General features: G+C 42.9%; 1 protein-coding gene across 5 annotated transcripts in view; it reads left to right on the forward strand.

Moving 5' to 3' along the window:
* PTPRJ (protein tyrosine phosphatase receptor type J) overlaps positions 1-22,532 on the forward strand; it is a 219,120-nt gene that overhangs the window by 53,568 nt on the left and 143,020 nt on the right. The window lies entirely within an intron of this gene.

Here is a 22,532-nt window from a genome sequence, read left to right on the forward strand (position 1 = left end):
GAGCCATCGGATTAGAGCAGCAGAAGTCAGCAAAGCCAACCTGCCCAGTTCTTCTAGTGCTGGATCTCTACTAACAAGGCCATTTGTATGTGACTGTTCACGGAACAGCGTAAAAATAACTTTATTGACTCTCCGTTGGGTAAGTGTACACAGATAACAGTATACAGTACTGTGCAAAAGTTTAAGGACAGGGTGGGAACAACTGCTGTAAATTAAGCATTCTTTCATAAATAGAAGTGTAATGCCCCGTACACGCGATCGGAAATGCCGCCCAGCAAAAGACCGATGTGAGCTTTTATGAGCGGAAAATGCGACCGTGTGTGTGCTCCATCGGACTTTTGCTGGCGGCATTTCCACCAGCAAAAGATTGAGAGCAGATTCTCTATTTTTCGGTCTAAAAAAGTTCCTATCCGAACATGCGTTTGTATGCAATTCCGACGCGCAAAATTCTTAGGCATGCTCAGAAATAATTCAACGCATTCTCCAAAGCATTAAACTTTATTTTCTGGGCTCGTCGTAGCGTTGTACGTCACCGCGTTCTTGACGGTCGAAAGTTCAGTGAACTTTTGTGTGACCGTGTGTATGCAAGACAAGCTTGAGCGGAATTCCATCGTAAAAAAACATTCAAGATTTTTCCGACGGAAATTCCGCTCGTGTGTACGCGGCATTAGTTTATTTTTATTAATATTTCTTATACGCCTGCGCTGGGTTTTCACACACATGCGAGAGAAGCTGTGTTACAATGCTTACACGGGCATTTAGAGTACACTCTATTGGCAAAAGTATTGGGACGCCTGCCTTTAACCACTTCAGCCCTCAGAAGAATTTACCCCCTTCCTGACCAGAGCACTTATTTTTTGCCATTCGCCACCGTTTTAACTGACAATTGCGCAGTCGTGCAACGTGGCTTCCCAACAAAATTGACGGCCTTTTTTTCCCCACAAATAGAGCTTTCTTTTGGTGGTATTTGATCACCTCTGCATTTTTAATTTTTGCGCTATAAACAATATAAGAGCGTCAATTTTGAAAAAAAACGCATTATTTTTTACATTTTGCTATAATAAATATCTCCCAAGAATATAGAAAAAAACATTTTTTTTCCCTCAGTTTAGGCTGATGCGTATTCTTCTACATATTTTTGGTAAAAAAAAAATCATGATAAGCGTTTATTGATTGGTTTGTGCAAAAGTTATAGTGTTTACAAAAAACTAGGGGATAGTTTTATGGCATTTTTATTAATATATTTTTTTTTTTACTAGTAACGGCGGCAATCAGCGATTTTTATAGTGACTGCGATGTTTTTGGGACCATTGTCATTTATACAGCAATCAGTGCTATATAAAAGCACTGATTCCTGTGTAAATGATACTGGCAGTGAAGGGGTTAACCAATAGGGGGGCAGTTAAGGGGTTAAGTGTGTCCTGGGGAGTGATTCTAACAGTGGGGGGGCATGGCCACGTGTGGCACGTCACTGATCTCTGCTCCGATCACAGGGAGCAGAGATCAGTGACACTGTCACTAGGCAGAACGAGGAGATGCTTGATTACATCAGCATCTCCCTGTTCTTCCTCCCCGTGAGACAATCGCGGGTATTCCGCGGGACCCACGATCTGAGTCACGGGTATTGCCGTGGTTGCCTATGCATTAGGGTGAAAGAACACCTGTCAGTGACTAACCCCCCGTTTTACTTACCTGAACCCTCGAACTTGTCCCTTCCCATGTAATCCCAGACAGACTCCATGATGCTGAGATCAGGGCTCTTTGGGGGCCAAACCATCACTTTCAGGTCTGCTTGTTCTTCTTAAAGTGGTTTTAAAGCCTTACAACACACTTTGACCTACAGGTAAACCTAGATTAAGGCTTACCTGTAAGTCTAAGAAATATCTCCTAAACCTATACGGTTTAGGAGATATTTGCCCGAAGACAGGCACCTCTGTCTACGGCGCATGCGCCGTAGACAGCGGCGCGCAGGCACACTGAGCATGGCACCATCAACGACAGAGATGCCGCGTGTGTCGGCTCCCGTGCGCATGCGCGGGAGTGACGTCATCACGGCTTCACCGAATGACAGCGGCGAAGCTGCGAGACCCCACTGAGAAGATGGATGCGGCGGACTACAGGGGACAGCGGTGACTTTGCTGGCTCCTGTGTCAGGTAAGTGACACATAATGGACTACTATGCGATGCGATGCATAGTAGTCCATTATGCTTTGCCTTTGCAGGGATTGAAAGAGGAAGTAAAATCATCAGGGTTTACTTCCTCTTTAAAATGGAACTTCAGTCATATTTTCATCTTTCCAGCTATTAAATCTTCTGCCTTTGTTGTTGTTTTAACTTTGGATAGTAAAACATTTTTTTTTTCAGCCAGTAAATCCCTTATACAGCCCACTTCTTGTTTCTTGTCTGGTCCTTAGCCTAGGCTTATGACATCATGCTGTACTGTAATTGTGTTGTCCCTATACATTGTAAAGCACTGCGTAAACTGTTGGCACTATATAAATAGTGTATAATAATAATCATGCACAGCTCTCTCTCACTCGCTCTTGTGAGAGTTTGCCATCAAGGGAGGGGGGGATTAGTCATAAGAGGGCCAATGAGAGCTGCAGAGCTAGAGGTGTGTGTGTCTGTGTAAATCCAGGAAGTGAACAGGCAGCAGTTTCAGCTGCCCACAGTTAAAATGGCTGCAGCCAGACTCAGTGGAGGGAGATTTCTGCAGCATATTTGGCAAGTACAGAATCACAGTATATATAAATTAATGTGCATAGCTTTCTTTTGGTGGTATTTGATCCATTTTTTTTTTTGCGCGCTATAAACAAAAAAAGGCCAACAACTTTGAAAAAAAAAAAAAACTATTTTTGAATTTCTGCTATAAAACGAACTCCCAAAAAATCTAAAAAAATCTAATTTCTTCATCAATTTAGGCCAATACGTATATTGCTACATATTTTTGGTGAAAATAAAAATCCCACTAAGCGTATATTGATTGGTTTGCGCAAAAATTATAGCGTCTACAAATTATGGGATATATACTGGAATTTGTATGTATTTATTTATTTTTATACTGCCCTGTTTCCCTGAAAATAAGACCTAGCGTGATTGTCAGTGATGGTTGCAATATAAGCCCTACCCCCCCTAAATAAGTCCTAGTTAAGGTCTTATTTTCAGGGGTAGGGCTTATTTTCGGGGAAACAGGATATGACTTATTTGGGGGGTAGGGCTTAGATTGTAAGCTCTAACGAGCATGGCCCTCTGATTCCCTTTGTCTTAAAGTGTATTGTATTAGTAATGCCTACCCCAACGTCGTAAAGCACTGCGTAAACTGTCGGCGCTATATAAATCCTGTATAATAATAATAATAATATTGCAGCCATTACCGGCAATCACGCTAGGTCTTATTTTGGGGGGAAACATGGTAGTAACGGCGGCTATCAGTTACTTTACGGGGGAACTGTGATATTGCGGCTGACAATCCGGACACTAACTGACACTTTGTGGGTACCAGTGACATTAATACAGTGATCAGTGCTAAAAATATGCACTGTCACTGTGCTAATGACACTGGCTGAGAAGAGGTTAAACATCAGGGAGCAATGTTAGTTGTGTGCCTGACCAGTGTTTATCTGTACTATGTGTGCTGGTTTTACTAAGGGATCTGCATTGCAGGGGAAGAAAATCCATCAGATCTTTGCTGACAGAACAGAACTCTGCCTTTGACGTTTGCATTGGGCAAAGCTCTGTTCTGGGTCTCTCCTCACCAATCAGCAGGGGCTGGTGGACATCTATTGGTCGGCAGCCTCTGATTGGCTTGTGTTTTGTCTAATCACACTACCCAGGAGTGCTGGATCACGTACTAGGTTAAAAAAAAATATATGTATATTTCAGGTATACAGTATATGCCATGGTTTGTAGACGCTATAACTTTTGCAAATTAAAATGTATCCGTGCAGCAGCTGTTTTCATTCAAGTGATAGTAGAAAAAAAGTCGTGTCATAGGAAACGAATCCTTATTAGACTGGCCATACACCTATAGATTATCTGCAGATTTTCAGATGGAAAAAGTGGAACAGATTCCTCCATCTACGCTGAAATGTGTGGATGGAGGAATCTCCCACTTTTCCCACCTGACCATAGAAAATCTGCAGATAATCTAAAGGTGTATAGCCAGTCTTAGACCAGTGATTCTCAACTCCAGTCCTCAAGGCGCCTCAACTGGTCATGTTTTCAGGATTTCCCTCAGATGAAACAGCTGTGGTAATTACTAAGGCAGTAAAACTGATCAAATCACCTGTGCAAAATAATGCAGAGCCTGAAAACATGACCTGTTGGGGCGCCTTGAGGACTGGAGTTGAGAAACACTGCCTTGGACAAACAGCTCTATCAATGTGCCTGGTGCAAAATTCGTGAATTATCTTAAACCAATATTGAATCATACATTAATGAGTAATAAATATATGTGGAAACGAATGTGCATTAAAGTCCATAATAGATTAAAGGGGTTGTAAACCTTCGAGGTTTTTCACCTCAATGCATTCTATGCATTGAGGTGAAAAACCTTCTGTAATGCTGCAGCCCCCCCCCCCCAAACCCCCATTTTACTTACCAGTATCCCCTCTATCTCATCCCGGGGACGAGCACTTCAGCAAAAGCCGGTGTCTCGGTCCTGATGGGATGGATTGATAGCAGTGCAGCCATTGGCTCCTGCTGCTGTCAATCAAATCCAATGACCCAGGAGCTGGGAGCGGGGCCAAGTCATACATTCGGCTTCTATGGATGAATGAATGACTGATACACTGAATGAATGACTCGGGATCATGCCTGCAAGGTAACCCCCTTGGGAGAGCTCTTCTCCTAGGGGGTTATCTAATGAGGGGAGGGGCAGAGAGAGCCGCCAAGGGACCCCAGAAGAGGATGTTCGGGGCCACTCTGTGCAACACGAGCTGCACAGTGAAGGTAAGTATGATAGCCCCCGTTTTACTTACCAGTATCCCCTCTATCTCATCCCGGGGACGAGCATACCAGCAAAAGCCAGTGTCTCGGGTCATGATTGGATGGATTGATAGCTGCGCAGCCATTGGCTCCCGCTGTTGTCAATCAAATCCAATGACCCAGGCACTGGGGGACGGGGCCGAGTCATACATTCGGCTTTTATGGACGAATGAATTACCGATACACTGAATGAATGACTCTGGAGCGTGCCTGCAAGGTAACCCCCTTGGGGGAGCTCTTCTCCTAGGGGGTTATCTAATGCAGGGAGGAGCCAAGGGGCCACTCTGTGCAAAACAAGCTGCAAAGTGGAAGTAAGTATATGTTTGTTATTTAACCACTTTCAGACCGGACCAATTTGCTGGTCAAAGACCAGACCACTTTTTGCGATTCGGCACTGCGTCGCTTTAACTGACAATTGCGCGGTCGTGCAACGTGGCTCCCAAACAAAATTGACGTCCTTTTTTTCCCACAAATAGAGCTTTCTTTTGGTGGTATTTGATCACCCCTGCGGTTTTTATTTTTTGCGCTATAAACAAAAATAGAGCGACAATTTTGAAAAAAACACATTATTTTTTACTTTTTGTTATCATAAATATCCCCCAAAAATATATATAAAAACATTTTTTTCCCTCAGTTTAGGCCGATACGTATTCTTCTACATATTTTTGGTAAAAAAAATCGCAATAAGCGATTATTGATTGGTTTGCGCAAAAGTTATAGCGTTTACAAAATAGGGATAGTTTTATAGCATTTTTATTAATAATTTTTTATTATTTTTTTTTACTAGTAATGGTGGCGATCAGCGATTTTTATTGTGACTGCGACATTGTGGGGGACCCATCGGACATTTTTGACACATTTTTGGGACCATTGTCATTTATACAGTAATCACTGCTATATAAATGCAGTGATTCCTGTGTAAATGACACTAGCAGTGAAGGGGTTAGCCAGTGGGTGGCAGTGTAGGGGTTAAGTGTTCCTAGGGGTGTGTTACTAACTGTGGGGGGGGGTTGGGCTTTCATTTAGTGAACACTGATCTCTGCTCCAATCACATGGAGCAGAGATCAGCGTCACTAGTTGCTAAGCAGAATGGAGAAATGTTGTTTACAATGGCACTTCTCCATTCGGCCGCTCCGTGAGACGATCGCGGGGATGCCCGCGGCAATCGAGTCCACGGGTCCCGCGACCGGACTCACGGGGGTCCCGACCAGCGCGGGAGCGTGCCGCCGCCGGCGCGCTCCCGATGGCAGGGCGGCAAATTTAAAGGGACGTACATGTACGCCCATTTGCCTGCCTGTGCCATTCTGTCGACGTACATCATCGTGCGCTGGTCGGCAAGTGGTTAAAAAAAGAAAAAAAACTTTAGCGTCACTTTAAACTTCTTGTTCAAATGAAACCATTTCTAACAAAGGTTGCAATGAACTCCTTTACTTCCTCTACAATCTCCTATTGTAGATCTTCACTCTTCTGAGCTACCAGTCTAGCGCTTAGACTTACTGATCCATTGCCACTGGATCCCTTGAGCTCTTCCAATCTTCTCACTCAGTATCTTCCTTAAGCGTCACCCTGCTGGGTCCCTAGCTTGTCACTCACAGACTCCTCAAGCTTCACCCCGCTGGCCTGCTCGGTCCCTGGCTTGGCACACAATAATACTCTGCAAGCGTCACCTCCACTGGCTAGGTCCCTGGCTTGGCACTTGCTGAAGTTTCCCAATTCTTCACCGTCGCCCTGGCTGGTGAGAATACTGGTCAGGTATTTGCTTCAGCTACTCACAGTGGTCCCTGCTAATAAGGTGGATGGTCCCTTAGTGGCGACAGCTTCCCCTCTACCTCCAACCATGACTGGTTCTCTGGCCGGCAGGACCGTTACTTCTGGTTGGACTGCAAGCCGCTTTCCCAATCCTACCCTGCTCTCTTGCTTCTAGATAGGCCATCAGACAGCCTAGCAGCCAGATGTCCCCAGGATAGGCCTCAGGCTTCCTGCCTAGCAGCCCGGGGCAGCACAACACACGCCCACCCACCCAGACAGCCGTCCAGGTGGCACAGAACCCCGATCAACTGACGTCACCCATAAAAATAGGCTCTCCCAGCAGGTCAAGGGACCCAAGGAGATCCCTGTCCATTGGCTGAGATACCCTATCTATTCCTAATTTGTCCTTACAATGCCCTTTTCTTATCCAATGCTACCAGATACCCGGCCATCTAGTGACAGAAGACAGAAGTGCAGCAATTCCAGAATTAGGGTGGAATCAATTGATCCCTAACAATTGGCCAAGGCAACTATGCTTTGCAGGTAAATGTACTAGCAACCCTGCCTAAACATCAGGGTGCTACATATGGCACCACCTTTCTTCTGTTATAACTTTTGAGCAAGCCAATCAATATACACCCCCAACCAAGAAGTGCTGAAACACATACTAGGTACGTGATCCACCACAGGAGAGCCGCGTTGCTGCCATACTTCTAAGTGATGCAGTCGGCGTTGCTAGAATGCCGCTGTCGCCCCCCACCACACACCCCGAGTGATTCCACATTGTGATTGCCGTTTTGGGTTATTGCGTGGACTTTCCCTTGACACAATAATACCGGTGAATGCTTCACTTAGAGCTCCCTCTGCTGGATGCCTGTATGGGATTTATCGCTTTGGAGACTTTTTGATGACCCGGATGTGTTAAGACTGCCTGCTTCCTCACGTCGACCAACGCTGTTTAGCGACTATCTGCTTTCTATGAGTTGACCGCTCTGCCTGTAACTTGTCCATTCATGCAACGGTGGTTATCCTTTACACTGTGGATTAATTCCTCTTGGATACTCCCTGACGACATGATTGTGGTGATTTGACGGACAACTGAGTGACATGAGCGGCACGGAATCGGTATACCCAGAGTCTCTATTTATGACTATATAGGCTGTTGGCGGCTGATGTATGTATCTTCTGACAGGATAAGATCCAGGAATTACACTATGCAATCTAGATCCCCTACTTCTCATAGTGTTTGAGGGGTGACATATTGCTATATTTTGTGGAAACGTGGAAACTGCCTCTTTATTTTCACATTAGCAGACTAGACACTTTCCATCTATTAGCCCTTGTACACACGGTTGGAGATTCCGACGGAATGTGTCCTATCGGACCGTTTTGTCGGATATTCCGACTGTGTGTGGTCTCCATCGGACTGTTTCCATCGGAATATCCGACGGACCAACTTTTCCAACTTGCTGGTAAAATTTTCTGACAAAATGCTCCGATCGGACATACTCCGATCATGTGTAGCCTACTCCGACGGACAAAGTGCCACGCATGCTCAGATCAAATTCCGAGACCAAAGCTATTGGCTACTAGCCTGAACGTAGTCCCATCCTAATGAAATAACGTCATCACGTTATGTACAATCGGAATTTCCGACAACTTTGTCCGACCATGTGTATGCAACAGTTTTGGACAAAATCCGTCTGACAAAATCCAACGGATTTGGTTGCCGGAATCTCCGACCGTGTGTACAGGGGCTTAGACTGCCTTTTCTGTTCCATACCGGCTATACCAGCTATAGACTTTCACAATTAAAAATTGGATAAACAATCATTTAGGAAATATACATATATTTTCCCTCCTGCTGGACCTGTATGGACTAAAAATACACGCTATTTGGCGGTTTGGTGCGGCCAATAAGGAGACTATGAGAAAGTGTTGTTATGCTTTATACCCGGCTTATGCCTCGTACACACGATCGGAATTCTCGTCTGAAAAAGCTCTGATGGTTTTCCTGACGGAATTCCGATGGAATTCGGCTCAAGCTGTCTTGCCTACACACGGTCACACCAGATCGTTTATAACGCGGTGACGTACAACTCGTACGACGGGACTAGAAAAAGGAAGTTCAATAGCCACTAGCCAAGAGCTTCTGTCTCTTAGTTGAATCTGAGCATGCATGATTTTTGGCGTGTCAGAATTGCATACACACGATCGGGATTTCCGATAGAAAGTTTTTCCGTTGGGAAAATTGAGAACATGCTATCAATTTTTGGCTGGCGGAAATTCGGACAACTAAATTCTGGTGGAGCATACACACGGTCGCATTTTCCGATGAAAAGCTCTCATCGGTCTTTTTCTGCCCGGAATTCCGATCGTGTGTATGCAGCATTAGGAAATTTTCATAAGGGTACAATATCGGGGTTGGAAAGAAAGATGTTGGGGGGGGGGGGGGGGCTTTATTCAGCAGACAGCAGCAGATTGTATTGTTTTTAGTATACAACGTTGTTTGTTTCATTAATTTCTACAGCTTTCATGGTTTTATGTCCAAGTGGTTATGTGGTACTGTGAAGGAAAGGATCTCATAGGTGAAGACATATACCTGTGGGATTTCCTATTTAGATGTTCGTGCATTTTTTTCAATAAAGTTTACTCGTTGATGATCAAAATATATTTTTGTTGCTCTCTTTTCCCGCTGTGAGCAGTTGTGAGCCCTCTATGGTCTCATCCCCTTTGTATGCATATTGACTCTGCTTCATGGGAGGGAGCCCGTCACACTGACGTATTAATCTTTTGATCTTTCTGATTGACTAAGCGAGTGAATTCATGTGCATCTTTTATTTATGGTACAACAACCCTGCCTAAACATCAGGGTGCTACATATGGCACCACCTTTCTTCTGTTATAACTTTTGAGCAAGCCAATCAATATATGCCCCCCTACCCGGAAGCGCTGAAACACATACTAGGTACGTGATCCACCGCAGGAGAGCCGCGTTGCTGCCATACTTATAAGTGATGCAGTCAGCAAGCTTTTAATGACATTGGCTGTATGTTTAGGGGTCGTTATCCTGCTGTATAATAAATCTGGGGCCAATCACATGCCTCCCTGATGGTATGGCATGATGGAGAAGTATCTGCCTGTATTTCTCAGCATTGAGGACACCATTGATCCTGATCAAATCTCTAACTCCATTTAGAGAAATGCAGCTCCAAACTTGCAAGGAACCTCCACCATGCTTCACAGTTGTCTGCAGACACTCAGTATTGTACCGCTCTCCAGCCCTTTGCCAAGAAACTGCTTCTTGCTACATACAGCCAAATATTTCACATTGTGACTCATCAGTCCAAAACAATTGCTGCCATTTTTTTCTGCACCCCAGTTCCTATGTTTTCCTACGTAGTTCAGTTGCTTAGCCTTGTTTCCACACCTTATGCATGAAAACACGGGGGTGCAGAAAAATGTCAGCAGGTGCTCTGGACTGATGAGTCAAAATGTGAAATATTTGGCTGTAGCAGGAGGCAGTTTGTTCATGAAGAGCTGGAGAGCGGTATAATTGTTAAAAAAAAGAAATAAATAAAATTGATAAAAATATACTATGAACAATTCTATTTCTAAAATCATTTTTCATTTACAGCATTTTTTTCACGCCTGCCTAAAACTTTTTGCACAGTACTGGACTTGTTATACAGCCTACTTAATTTCTGGTAAATAGCAGAATCTTTGCGATAATCATTGATATTTTCTGTGTTTTGTTCCTCTTCTTCCCCCTGAAAGTTGCAGAGTTATTATATATTAGTTCTGGTTAGATTGCTAAAACTAGATAAACTTGCTGCGAGGCCTGAGCTGGCCGTAAAAAATAAGTTATTTTTGTAGCGTAGGGGTTGGCCCTCATTCCTCAGACTCCTGCATCAGGCTCGTCTTCTGGTAAAAGGGAAACATTCTGAGTTTGTTTAGCATAATATCACCTGACGCAACGTTCAGAATGCAAACCAAACTGAAAAACATCAGAAACTGGGGTGAGAATATCTGAACCCCAAAATCTCAAAAAAAACATCTTCTTATTAGTAGAGGCTGCTTCCATGGTTACCTCTTGTAGGTCATTTCACTGCTTACTGCCCCTCAGATTTAGCTTCCCTTGGTTACCTCCCCTCCCTGGATTTCCTTGGATTTCCCTGGTTACCTCTCCTCAGAGGTCATTTCCCTGGTTACCTTTCCTCAGAGGTCATCTCCTAGTATACTTCCCCTCAGGGGTCGCTTCCCTGGTCACCTCTCCTCAGAGGTCATTTCCCTGGTTACCTTTCCTCAGAGGTAATTTCCTTGTTTAGTTCCCCTCAGGGGTCGTTTCCCTGGTTACCTCCCCTCAGAGGTCATTTCCCTTGTCACCTCTCCTCAGAGGTCATTTCCCTGGTTACCTCTCCTCAGAGGTAATTTCCCTGGTTACTTCCCCTGAGGGGTTGTTTCCCTGGTTACCTCTCCAGAGAGGTCAGTTCTCTGGTTACCTTTCCTCAGAGGTCATCTCCTTGTTTACTTCCCCTCAGCGGTTGCTTCCCTGGTCACCTCTCCTCAGAGGTAATTTCCCTGGTTACCTTTCCTCAGAGGTAATTTCCTTGTTTAGTTCCCCTCAGGGGTTGTTTCCCTGGTTACCTCCCCTCAGAGGTAATTTCCCTTGTCACCTCTCCTCAGAGGTAATTTCCCTGGTTACTTTTCCTCAGAGGTCATCTCCTTGTTTACTTCCCCTGAGGGGTCGTTTCCCTGGTTACCTCTCCAGAGAGGTCAGTTCCCTGGTTACCTTTCCTCAGAGGTAATTTCCTTGTTTAGTTCCCCTCAGGGGTTGTTTCCCTGGTTACCTCCCCTCAGAGGTAATTTCCCTTGTCACCTCTCCTCAGAGGTATTTTCCCTGGTCACCTCTCCTCAGAGGTAATTTCCCTGGTTACTTTTCCTCAGAGGTCATCTCCTTGTTTACTTCCCCTGAGGGGTCGTTTCCCTGGTTACCTCTCCAGAGAGGTCAGTTCTCTGGTTACCTTTCCTCAGAGGTAATTTCCTTGTTTACTTCCCCTCAGGGGTCGCTTCCCTGGTCACCTCTCCTCAGAGGTAATTTCCCTGGTCGTCTTTCCTCAGAGGTCATTTGCCTGGTTACCTTTCCTCAGAGGTCATCTGCTTATTTACTTCCCCTGAGGGGTCGTTTCCCTGGTTACCTCTCCAGAGAGGTCATTTCTCTGGTTACCTTTCCTCAGAGGTAATTTCCTTGTTTACTTCCCCTCAGGAATCGCTTCCCTGGTCACCTCTCCTCAGAGGTCATTTCCATGTTTACTTTCCCTCAGGGGTCGCTTCCCTGGTCACCTCTCCTCGGAGGTCATTTGGACCTGTCTCTATATCATATCACCATGGCTCATGTATATGAAGACCTGTCTTGGTGTCATCTCTATGGTCCATGTATGAGGACCTGTTGCAGTGTCATATCTCTTTGGCTTATGTATATAAGGACCTGTCTCGGGTGTCATCTCTATGGTTCATGTATGAGGACCTGTTGCAGTATCATATCTCTATGGCTCATGTATATGAGGACCTGTCTCGGTGTCATCTCTATGGTTCATGTATGAGGACCTTTTGCAGTATCATATATCTATGGCTCATGTATATGAGGACCTGTCTCGGTGTCATCTCTATGGCTCATGTATATGAGGACCTGTCACCTGGTCATATCTCCATGGCTCATGTATATTAGGACCTGTCTCTGTGTCATATCTCCATGGCTCATGTATATGAGGACCTGTCCCTGTGTCATCTCTATGGCTCATGTATATGAGGACCTGTCTCGGTGTCATCTCTATGGCTCATGTATATGAGGACCTGTCTCGGTGTCATCTCTATGGCTCATGTATATGAGGACCTGTCTCGTGTCATCTCTATGGCTCATGTATATGAGGACCTGTCTCCTGGTCATATCTCCATGGCTCATGTATATTAGGACCTGTCTCTGTGTCATATCTCCATGGCTAATGTATATGAGGACTTGTCTCTGTGTTATATCTCTATGGCTCAAGTAGTTCTCAGGACTTTTCCTTACAAAGACTGTCTCTATATTGATTACCATAGCGTACTGTGTCTTAAGTGTGTGCCCTCTTTACTATGTATTTTTAATACAGGACTAAACTGAATGCATGTGCATGTAAAATGGTGTGACATAATTTGTGTTCTACGAATTATCAAAGAATGTGTTTCTTTCTTGTTCATTGAGGAACACAGGGATTCAATGATTCAATACAGTCAGGTTATACTGCCACCAATAGGAGGATTGCATAGCAAAAAAAGACTATCTGAATTCTCGTGTCTCTTATTGGACAAAAAGGAAAATAGGATCTTTGTATTTACTATAAAATCATTTTTCTGGAGTCCATTGTAGGACAGGAAAATCAGGCACATTTGGGTTTTACTGCCACGTGCCACCTACAGGAAGATTGGACCCTAGCCAAAAATAACTGTAACTGTAAGTCCCAAAGGATTCCACCAAAAGACTTTTACAGTAAGTACAAACATACAGTTTTCTTCCTCGCCCACTGAAGGACTCAGGAACTCAGTCAATTTTTTGCTAGTGTCCAATCCTCCTGTGGGTGACATTATAACCCAAATGTATCTGAAACCCTGTGACCCTTAATAGACTTCAAGAAAAGGTAAGTACTATAATCCTCTTTGTCTAATCTTCTGCTCTGTAGAAACCACTTTCCTGAAGTCTCCTAGTTATGTCTCCTCTCCTCTGTAGATCTCACAGCAGTCCTCAGCTGCACTTTTGTTGGATATTTGTATAGTATTTGCATAGTATTTGCATCCTTTGTTTGTGGGATTTGTAGCTGTTTTGTATTTGAATGGGTAGGAAACAATGGTCATTCTTGAACTCAGAATTGCCATGTTTGAGAGACATAAGGTACGGTAACATTAGCTTTGTCATTGGTGGCCTCATGTATGAAATGTGTCTGAAATGTATCCATAAAGCTCCGCCTTCTCTCAATAAAGAGCCCTCCTTGAGAGCCAGCTCAGTTACTTTGCTTAGGCTGAGATGATGTCATCAGCTGCAGGCAGGAGGAGCGCAGATTTGTAGAACAGCTCACGCCACGTCACAGAAAGTGACATGGGTTCGACTTTCTGCCAGGTTCGAGATTTTGTCCAAAAAGCCTTTACTCAGTCTCCCCTCTCCCAGTGATCAAACTGCAACATATTAACTTTGCAGCAAGTCAGAAGGTGAGATCAGTTCTTCTCCTTAAAAAAAAAAACAACGGGAAGTAAAGGGGAATCTCATCACTGGGACATAGGCAGCAAATAAGAATCCTGGCAGGAGATGTAACCAACCCCAGACCTTACCCATCTAAAACAATATCTCCCTCTTTTTTTTCCTCTCTTTCTCTCTCTTTATCTATCTATCTATGTATCCATCTAGCTATCTAAATTATGTATTATGCTTACTTTATGCATACAATCAATCTGTACCCAATAAGGTACACCATTGCACTACGTAGTTTTTGGTAGATCTAAAGGAGATTATAAAGTCTGTTTGGTTGTATAACTATCTATCTATCTATCTATCTATCTATCTATCTATCTATCTATCTATCTATCTATCTATCTATCTATCTATCTAATACCATCTATTTATCTGTTGCTCTGTCTCTATTATTCTTATTATCAGAGGTTGTTTCCCTGGGTACCTCTTGTTAGCAGAGGTCATCTCTCTGCTTACCTCCCCTCAGATTTAGTTTCCCCGGGTTACCTCCCCTCAGAATTGGTTGCCACGATTACCTCCACTCAGAGGTCATTTCCCTGGTTACCTCTCATCAGCGGTAATTTCCTTGTTTACTTCCCCTCAGGGGTCGTTTCCCTGGTTACCTCCCCTCAGAGGTAATTTCCTTGTCTTTTTCCCCTCAGGGGTCGTTTCCCTGTTAACCTCTACTCAGAGGTAATTTCCTTGTTTACTTCCCCTCAGGGTTCGTTTCCCTGGTTACCTCCCCTCAGAGGTTATTTCCCTGGTTACCTCCCCTCAGAGGTCATTTCCTTATTTTTTTCCCCTCAGGGGTCGTTTCCCTGGTTACCTCCCCTCAGAGGTAATTTCTTAGTTTTTTCCCCCTCAGGGGTCGGTTCCCTGGTTACCTTTCCTCAGAGGCCATTTCCTTATTTACTTCTCCTCAGAGGGCACAGACTGGCCAGCTTAATGGCCGCCATCCCTCCCCTGTATAGGTTCAGTTTACAAAATGGCCACCGCTCACACCTAATATCTTCCACATATGTACCCGCCCCCCCCCCCCCCAATCCTACACATTGTATTTCCATCTTCTCAGTGAGTACAAGAAAAGAGAAAGAAATTGAGGGAGGAATAGGAAAGGTAAGGAAATATCATCTATTTATCTGTTACTCTGCCTTTATTATTCTTATTAGTAGAGGTTGTTTCCATGGTTACCTCTTATTATCAGAGGTTGTTTCCCTGGGTACCTCTCTTGTTAGCAGAGGTCCTCTCTCTGCTTACCTCCCCTCAGATTTTGTTTCCCCGGGTTACCTCCCCTCAGAATTGGTTGCCCCGGTTACCTCCACTCAGAAGTCATTTCCCTGGTTACCTTTCCTCAAAGGTAATTTCCTTGTTTACTTCCCCTCAGGGGTCGTTTCCCTGGTTACCTCTCCTCAGAGGTCACTTCCCTGGTTACCTCCCCTCAGAGGTAATTTCCTTGTCTTTTTCCCCTCAGGGGTCGTTTCCCTGGTTACCTCTCCTCAGAGGTAATTTCCTTGTTTACTTCCCCTCAGGGTTTGTTTCCCTGGTTACCTCCCCTCAGAGTCATTTCCCTGGTTACCTCCCCTCAGAGGTCATTTCCTTATTTTTTTCCCCTCAGGGGTCGTTTCCCTGGTTACCTCCCCTCAGAGGTAATTTCTTTGTTTTTCCCCCTCAGGGGTCGTTTCCCTGGTTACCTTTCCTCAGAGGCCATTTACTTGTTTACTTCTCCTCAGAGGGCACAGACTGGCCAGCTTAATGGCCGCCATCCCTCCCCTGTATAGGTTCAGTTTACAAAATGGCCACCGCTCACACCTAATATCTTCCACATATGTACCCCCCCCCCCCCCCCCCAATCCTACACATTGTATTTCCATATTCTCAGTGAGTACAAGAAAAGAGAAAGAAATTGAGGGAGGAATAGGAAAGGTAAGGAAATATCATCTATTTATCTGTTACTCTGCCTTTATTATTCTTATTAGTAGAGGTTGTTTCCATGGTTACCTCTTATTATCAGAGGTTGTTTCCCAGGGTACCTCTCTTGTTAGCAGAGGTCCTCTCTCTGCTTACCTCCCCTCAGATTTTGTTTCCCCGGGTTACCTCCCCTCAGAATTGGTTGCCCCGGTTACCTCCACTCAGAAGTCATTTCCCTGGTTACCTTTCCTCAAAGGTAATTTCCTTGTTTACTTCCCCTCAGGGGTCGTTTCCTTGGTTACCTCTCCTCAGAGGTCACTTCCCTGGTTACCTCCCCTCAGAGGTAATTTCCTTGTCTTTTTCCCCTCAGGGGTCGTTTCCCTGGTTACCCCTCCTCAGAGGTAATTTCCTTGTTTACTTCCCCTCAGGGTTCGTTTCCCTGGTTACCTCCCCTCAGAGGTCATTTCCTGGTTACCTCCCCTCAGAGGTCATTTCCTTATTTTTTTCCCCTCAGGGGTCGTTTCCCTGGTTACCTCCCCTCAGAGGTAATTTCTTTGTTTTTTCCCCCTCAGGGGTCGTTTCCCTGGTTACCTCCCCTCAGAGGTAATTTCTTTGTTTTTTCCCCCTCAGGGGTCGTTTCCCTGGTTACCTTTCCTCAGAGGCCATTTCCTTGTTTACTTCTCCTCAGAGGGCACAGACTGGCAAGCTTAATGGCCGCCATCCCTCCCCTGTATAGGTTCAGTTTACAAAATGGCCACCGCTCACACCTAATATCTTCCACATATGTACCCCCCCAATCCTACACATTGTATTTCCATATTCTCAGTGAGTACAAGAAAAGAGAAAGAAATTGAGGGAGGAATAGGAAAGGTAAGGAAATATCATCTATTTATCTGTTGCTCTGCCTTTATTATTCTTATTAGTAGAGGTTGTTTCCATGGTTACCTCTTATTATCAGAGGTTGTTTCTCTGTGTACCTCTCTTGTTAGCAGAGGTCATCTCTCTGCTTACCTCCCCTCAGATTTTGTTTCCCCGGGTTACCTCCCCTCAGAATTGGTTGCCCCGGTTACCTCCACTCAGAAGTAATTTCCCTGGTTACCTCTCCTCAAAGGTAATTTCCTTGTTTACTTCTCCTCAGGGGTAGTTTTCCTGGTTACCTCTCCTCAGAGGTAATTTCCTTGTTTACTTCCCCTGAGGGGTCGTTTCCCTGGTTATCTCTCTTCAGAGGTAATTTCCTTGTTTACTTCCCCTCAGGGGTAATTTCCCTGGTTACCTCTCCTCAGAGGTTATTTCCCTGATTACCTCCCCTCAGAGGTAATTTCCCTGTTTACTTCCGCTCAGAGGTCATTTCCCTGGTTACTTCTCCTCAGAAGTAATTTCCTTGTTTACTTCTCCACAGGGGTCCTTTCTCTGATTATCTCTCCTCAGTGGGCACAGACTGGCCAGATTAATGGCCGCCATCCCTCCCCTGTATATTATAGGCTCAGTTTACAAAATGGCCACAGCTCACACCTAATATGGGGGTATCTTCCACATATGTACCCTCCAATCCTACACATTGTATTTCCATCTTCTCAGCGAGTACAAGAGAAGAGGAAGACATTGAGGGAGGAATAGGAAAGGTAAGGAAATATCATCTATTTAACCTGAAGGAGGTAGTAGAGTCTGTTTGGTTGTATGTCTATCTATCTCTCTATCTATCTATCTATCTATCTATCTATCTATCTATCTATCTATCTATCTATCTATCTATCGCACATTGTTCTGTGATATGTAGATGAGTGGTAATCTATCTATCTGTAGATATAGAGTTGGGTCTGGACGGAGATGGGCCGGGTAGGAATGTCTCTCTATGTCCACAGATGACAAGTGCAGCTCCCATAACTGAAGCTCTCGGAGGAATTTGCCTTTGTCATGCTGTGTGTACCAGGAAGAATTGTGAATTATTACCAGCAAAATAACTAGAAAACAATGACAAGAATCCCCAGGGGGGTTCTACCTGATCTTTTATATTCTTCTTTTTAATGTCTCTCGTTACATCAGAGCATTTTCCACACATTTTGTATGCCCAGCTCCCCTTATTGGGGGATTGGATGAAAGTTGCATTGTGACTTCATCTTTTCTTAGTAATTTAGTTTTGGACTTGTGAATGTCTATTATAAAATAAATGGTGAGAGAAAATGAAAAAACTCTGGACAGCCGCACTCCGAAAAGAATCTCTTTTCTTGTGCCTTTTATTTTAGAATAAAAATCACATAACACGATCCACAGCAAAAGTGATACTGAACAAAATACTGACGCGTTTCACGCTGAAATCAGTGCTTACTCAAAGCGATGTGTAAGCACTGATGTCAGTGTGAAAGGCGTCAGATTAAGTAAATAAATAAATAAATAAATAAAAAAGGAAATAAATAAAGATATGCCCAACCACTTAAAGCCTTCACCTCAAAAAATGTAGCCTTCCGCCATGTATGCATACACATAAACATAACTGCACCTCTTTTAAAGCATCGCCGATGTAAAATATAGGGTACCAAAGTTTTTTGTCATTTTGCTGGCATGTGCAAAATTAATACTTGGCATGTTAGGTGTTTATTCATCTTTTTATAGTTTAAACCCCCAAAAATTAGGCAATATATTGCTTTTGTTTGCCCTAAAATAAATTTTACTGTATTTCTAATGAGGTTTTGCATTTGATAAGCTGTCGCACAAATGCCATGTGACATAAAAAATGTGAACTACCACCATTTTATTCTACAGGGTGTCTGTTTTAAGAAAAATAAATAAAATGAAATACAGTTAAAAAAAACAAAAAACAAAACAAAAAAAAAAACAAAAAAAGAAAAAGAAAATATAAATATATATATATATAATTTTGGGGGTTTTACTAATCTTCAGGACGATGATTTATTTAGGGCCAGTTCACACCACATGCAGTCCAGTGCGTTTTTATCTGCATCAAAAACGCATGGAAAGTAGGGTATATGGTTTTCAATGGCATAGTTCACACCAGTGCTTGTAGTTCCAGTACATTCCAGTTCCAGAAAAAAAAATTATAACATGCTGCATTTTTCCTGCACTGGACTGTACTGGAACACTGTAAAACTCATCAAAAACGCACTGGAACACATCGGAATGCACCAAAACTGCACTGCAACACACTTATCCTTATTTTATTTTTTTGGGCATTTTTAATGCAGTCCAGTGCTTTTTTCCCTTCTCTTTTTTCTTAACTTTAAGGACCAGTTCACACCATAGAAGCGCAGTCCTGATGCGCTCCAGATGCCTTTTTGCATGCACGTTTTTGATGCGTTCCAGTACGTTTTTGATGCATTTCAGTTCGTTTTTGATGCAGTCCAGTGCATTTTTCCCACCTTTTTTTCCCTTAACCTTAAATAAGAACATGGCTGTTCCAGATAAAACAGCATCCTTTATTCACATTTCATCTATTTATTTCGCCGTTTTCCTGGAGTTCAGCTTTATAAGTAATAGAGAAAGTGGCGTCACCTTGCTGATTGCAGCGTAGCAGGGAAGTGCGAATCGCAGAAGTGGCTGAACAGAATAATAATTAACCTGAGACTGATTTCATGTGATGTGTGTATTTCCACTGGAGTTTATCTGTTTGGCTGGCACTCAAAAAAATTACTGGAGAACAAAATGTTTGTCCTGTAGGAAAAGAGTAAGTGGCCGTTACATCACCCCCGTGTAGCGGCATATCCTGAGATGAAGAAAAAGGACTCAAGATGCAGAAAAAAGATTGGAGGGGAAAGTGGGGACGGGGCAGGATGTGGAATAAAAGAGGGAAGTGAGAGAACAGGAAAATAAATAGTCCTCGTAATTGTCCCTGAGTGACACATTATCATTATCTCTGCCTAAATCTGCATTTATGATGCGTATTACAGTCAGCGCCAAGGTCTTATTTAAACTGATGCCATTTAAAGGGCATGTACACCCAACCAATAATCTTCTCATATTTGTACCCTTTGATGTGTTATGCCAACTTACGTTTCTGCATCACACATGATATGATTTCAAACATGCTTAGGACAAACATAGATCTATACTCAGACAGAAATTTTTTTATGAAAAACAAAAAAAAAGAAGCAAAAAATAAAGCAAACAAACAAAAAAATGGGCAAACTTGATGAACTTTACAGTCTTTTTCTGATGTCACTTTTCTATATTTCCACGACACCACATGTGTTACCTAAACATGCAGCATAGCACCACCAGTGCCGGTTCACACAGGGGCGACTTCAAGTCGCCCCAAGTCACCTCAGGTCACACAACAGAAATCAATGTAAGTGAATGAGAGCTGTCTTAATGCACACTACTGAAGTCGCTCCGACTTCAGAAAAGGTTCCTGTACTACTTCAATCCGACTTGTAGGCGACTGGTACCCATTGATTTCATTGATTTTTGGTTGCCTCCAAGTCGGATCTCTGTCTATACGGAGGCTATTCTCAGAGAATTATCAGCTCTCAAAAGGAGTTCCCCCCTGAGAGCTCATTCTCTGATTGGCCACGGCAAGTCGCCTGGCCTGGGGCGACTTAAGTAGTGTTGTAAGTTACGTCCAAGTCGCGTCCAAGTCGCGTCCAAGTCGTGTCCAAGTCGCGTCCAAGTCGCCTCCAAAAGTCGTGTTGCCCCTGTGTGAACCGAGCCTAAGGCTCGGTTCACACAGGGGGCGACACGACTTGCCGTGTTGCGACCTGCCGCGACCTCAGCGGCGACTTGCAAACGACTTCTGTATAGAAGTCAATGCAAGTCGCCCGAGGTCGCCCAAAAGTAGTACAGGAACCTTTTTTCTAAGTCGGAGCGACTCGAGTCGCTCCTCTCAGAACGGTTCCGTAGTACAGAACGGGGGCGACTTGTCAGGTCGCGGCGCGGCAAGTCGTGTTATTTATATTTAATGAAAAAAGTGCAGAAACTTTTTGAAGACTCTTCATATTTTAGGCTGCTATGAAGGGTTTCTGGGGGTCCCAGAAGCTCTTTTGAATTATTCTTGTTTCAAGAAAATGAGCCCTCATGATTATTTATTTATTTTTTCACAGAAAAAAACAAAACAGAAAAAAGTTAAATAATTTACAGTGACAATATACAAATGGTAAGGAAATAAACAAAAAGTACAAAATATGCAAAAAACAAATTACTAAATAGATGAAGCAAACCAAAATAAACTGCACAAAGACACATCCTCCAAATAAAACCAATAAAAACTGGTATAAAAATACCATAAAAACAGACTCTGATTGGCCTTATGTATTTATGTTTTTTTTCTGCAGAAGAAGAAAAAAACAGACAGGGAAAAAAGTGAAATATTTTAAAGTGACAACATACATGTCGGTGAAATACCCCAAAAAATAAATAAATAAAAATTTCATAGAAAAAAAAATCAAAATATGAGGGTTCTTCAAAAAGTTACTGGGCTTTTCTTATAAGTTTCACAGCCATCTTCACCACAGCGTGACAAACACGACCAATTACTACTCCTCCCACCCTCACCATTTCCAATGAAAATGCAAAAGTGTGGAAACTTTTTGAAGACCCCTTGTAATTTACAGTGACAATATACAAATGAGGATGAAATACACAAAAAAAGTTAAAAAGGACACAAATGCAGAAATCACTAAATAAATCAATGTGCCCAAAATATACCCCACAAAACACACCCTCTAATTAAAATTACCCTGGCCCTTTTCTTGTAAGGAGACCCTTATTAGCCTTGTTTTCATAGGAAAAAAAAAACAGGCAGGGGGAAAAAGTAAAATTCTTTTCAGTGATAATATGCAAATGACAATGAAATACACAAATGTACAAAAGACACATACAGAAAAATTACTAAATAAACTAAAATACCCAAGATTTGCCCCACAAAAAATACCCTCTAAATAAAATAACGTTATCCTAGTCCTGTTCTTGTACCATAAAAATTGACCCACATTAGCCTAATAAACGTATGCATTTTTCCTCAGAAAGAAAAAAACAGCAAAATAAACATAAATAATTTACCGATAACAATGAAAAAATAAGTAGAAAAAAAGGCACAGATGCAAAAGCACAAAATAAACTACTCAAAATAAACCCCACAAAATACACATTCTAAAAAAAAATATTCCTGGCCCTGTTCTTTTATCATAAAGACACTCATTAGCACCATTTGTTACAGTAAAAATACACAAATGACGATGAAATACACAAAGATGAAAACAAACACACCCTCTAAATAAAATTGTCTTGGTCCTTTTCTTATACCATAAAATAGAACCTCAATAGTCTTGATAGTTTCTGCTTTTTTTCCCCAAGGAAAGAAAAAACCTGACAGTGAAAAGAAAAAAGTTCAATAATTTAGGTTGACAATACACAAATGGTGATAAAATACACAAAAAAGTAAAAAAAAAAAAAAAGAAAATGACACAAATACAAAAATCACAAAATAAATGAAACTTCGAAAAATACATTAACATCCTATAAATAAATTAAAATGATCCTTGTCTCTCTAAAGTGATTGTAAAGCTTTTTTTCCCTAAATAACAAACACTGTATACTTTACCTGTTGTGTTCAATGATTTTACATAGAGCAGCCCATAACCTCCTCTTCTGGGGTCCCCCGCCAGCACTCTTGACTCCTCCT

The sequence above is a fragment of the Lithobates pipiens genome, unplaced genomic scaffold (assembly GCF_037356315.1).
Source record: "Lithobates pipiens isolate NorthernLeopardFrog02 unplaced genomic scaffold, aLitPip1_a1.2 Scaffold_24, whole genome shotgun sequence".
In the NCBI taxonomy this organism is placed as follows: domain Eukaryota; kingdom Metazoa; phylum Chordata; class Amphibia; order Anura; family Ranidae; genus Lithobates; species Lithobates pipiens.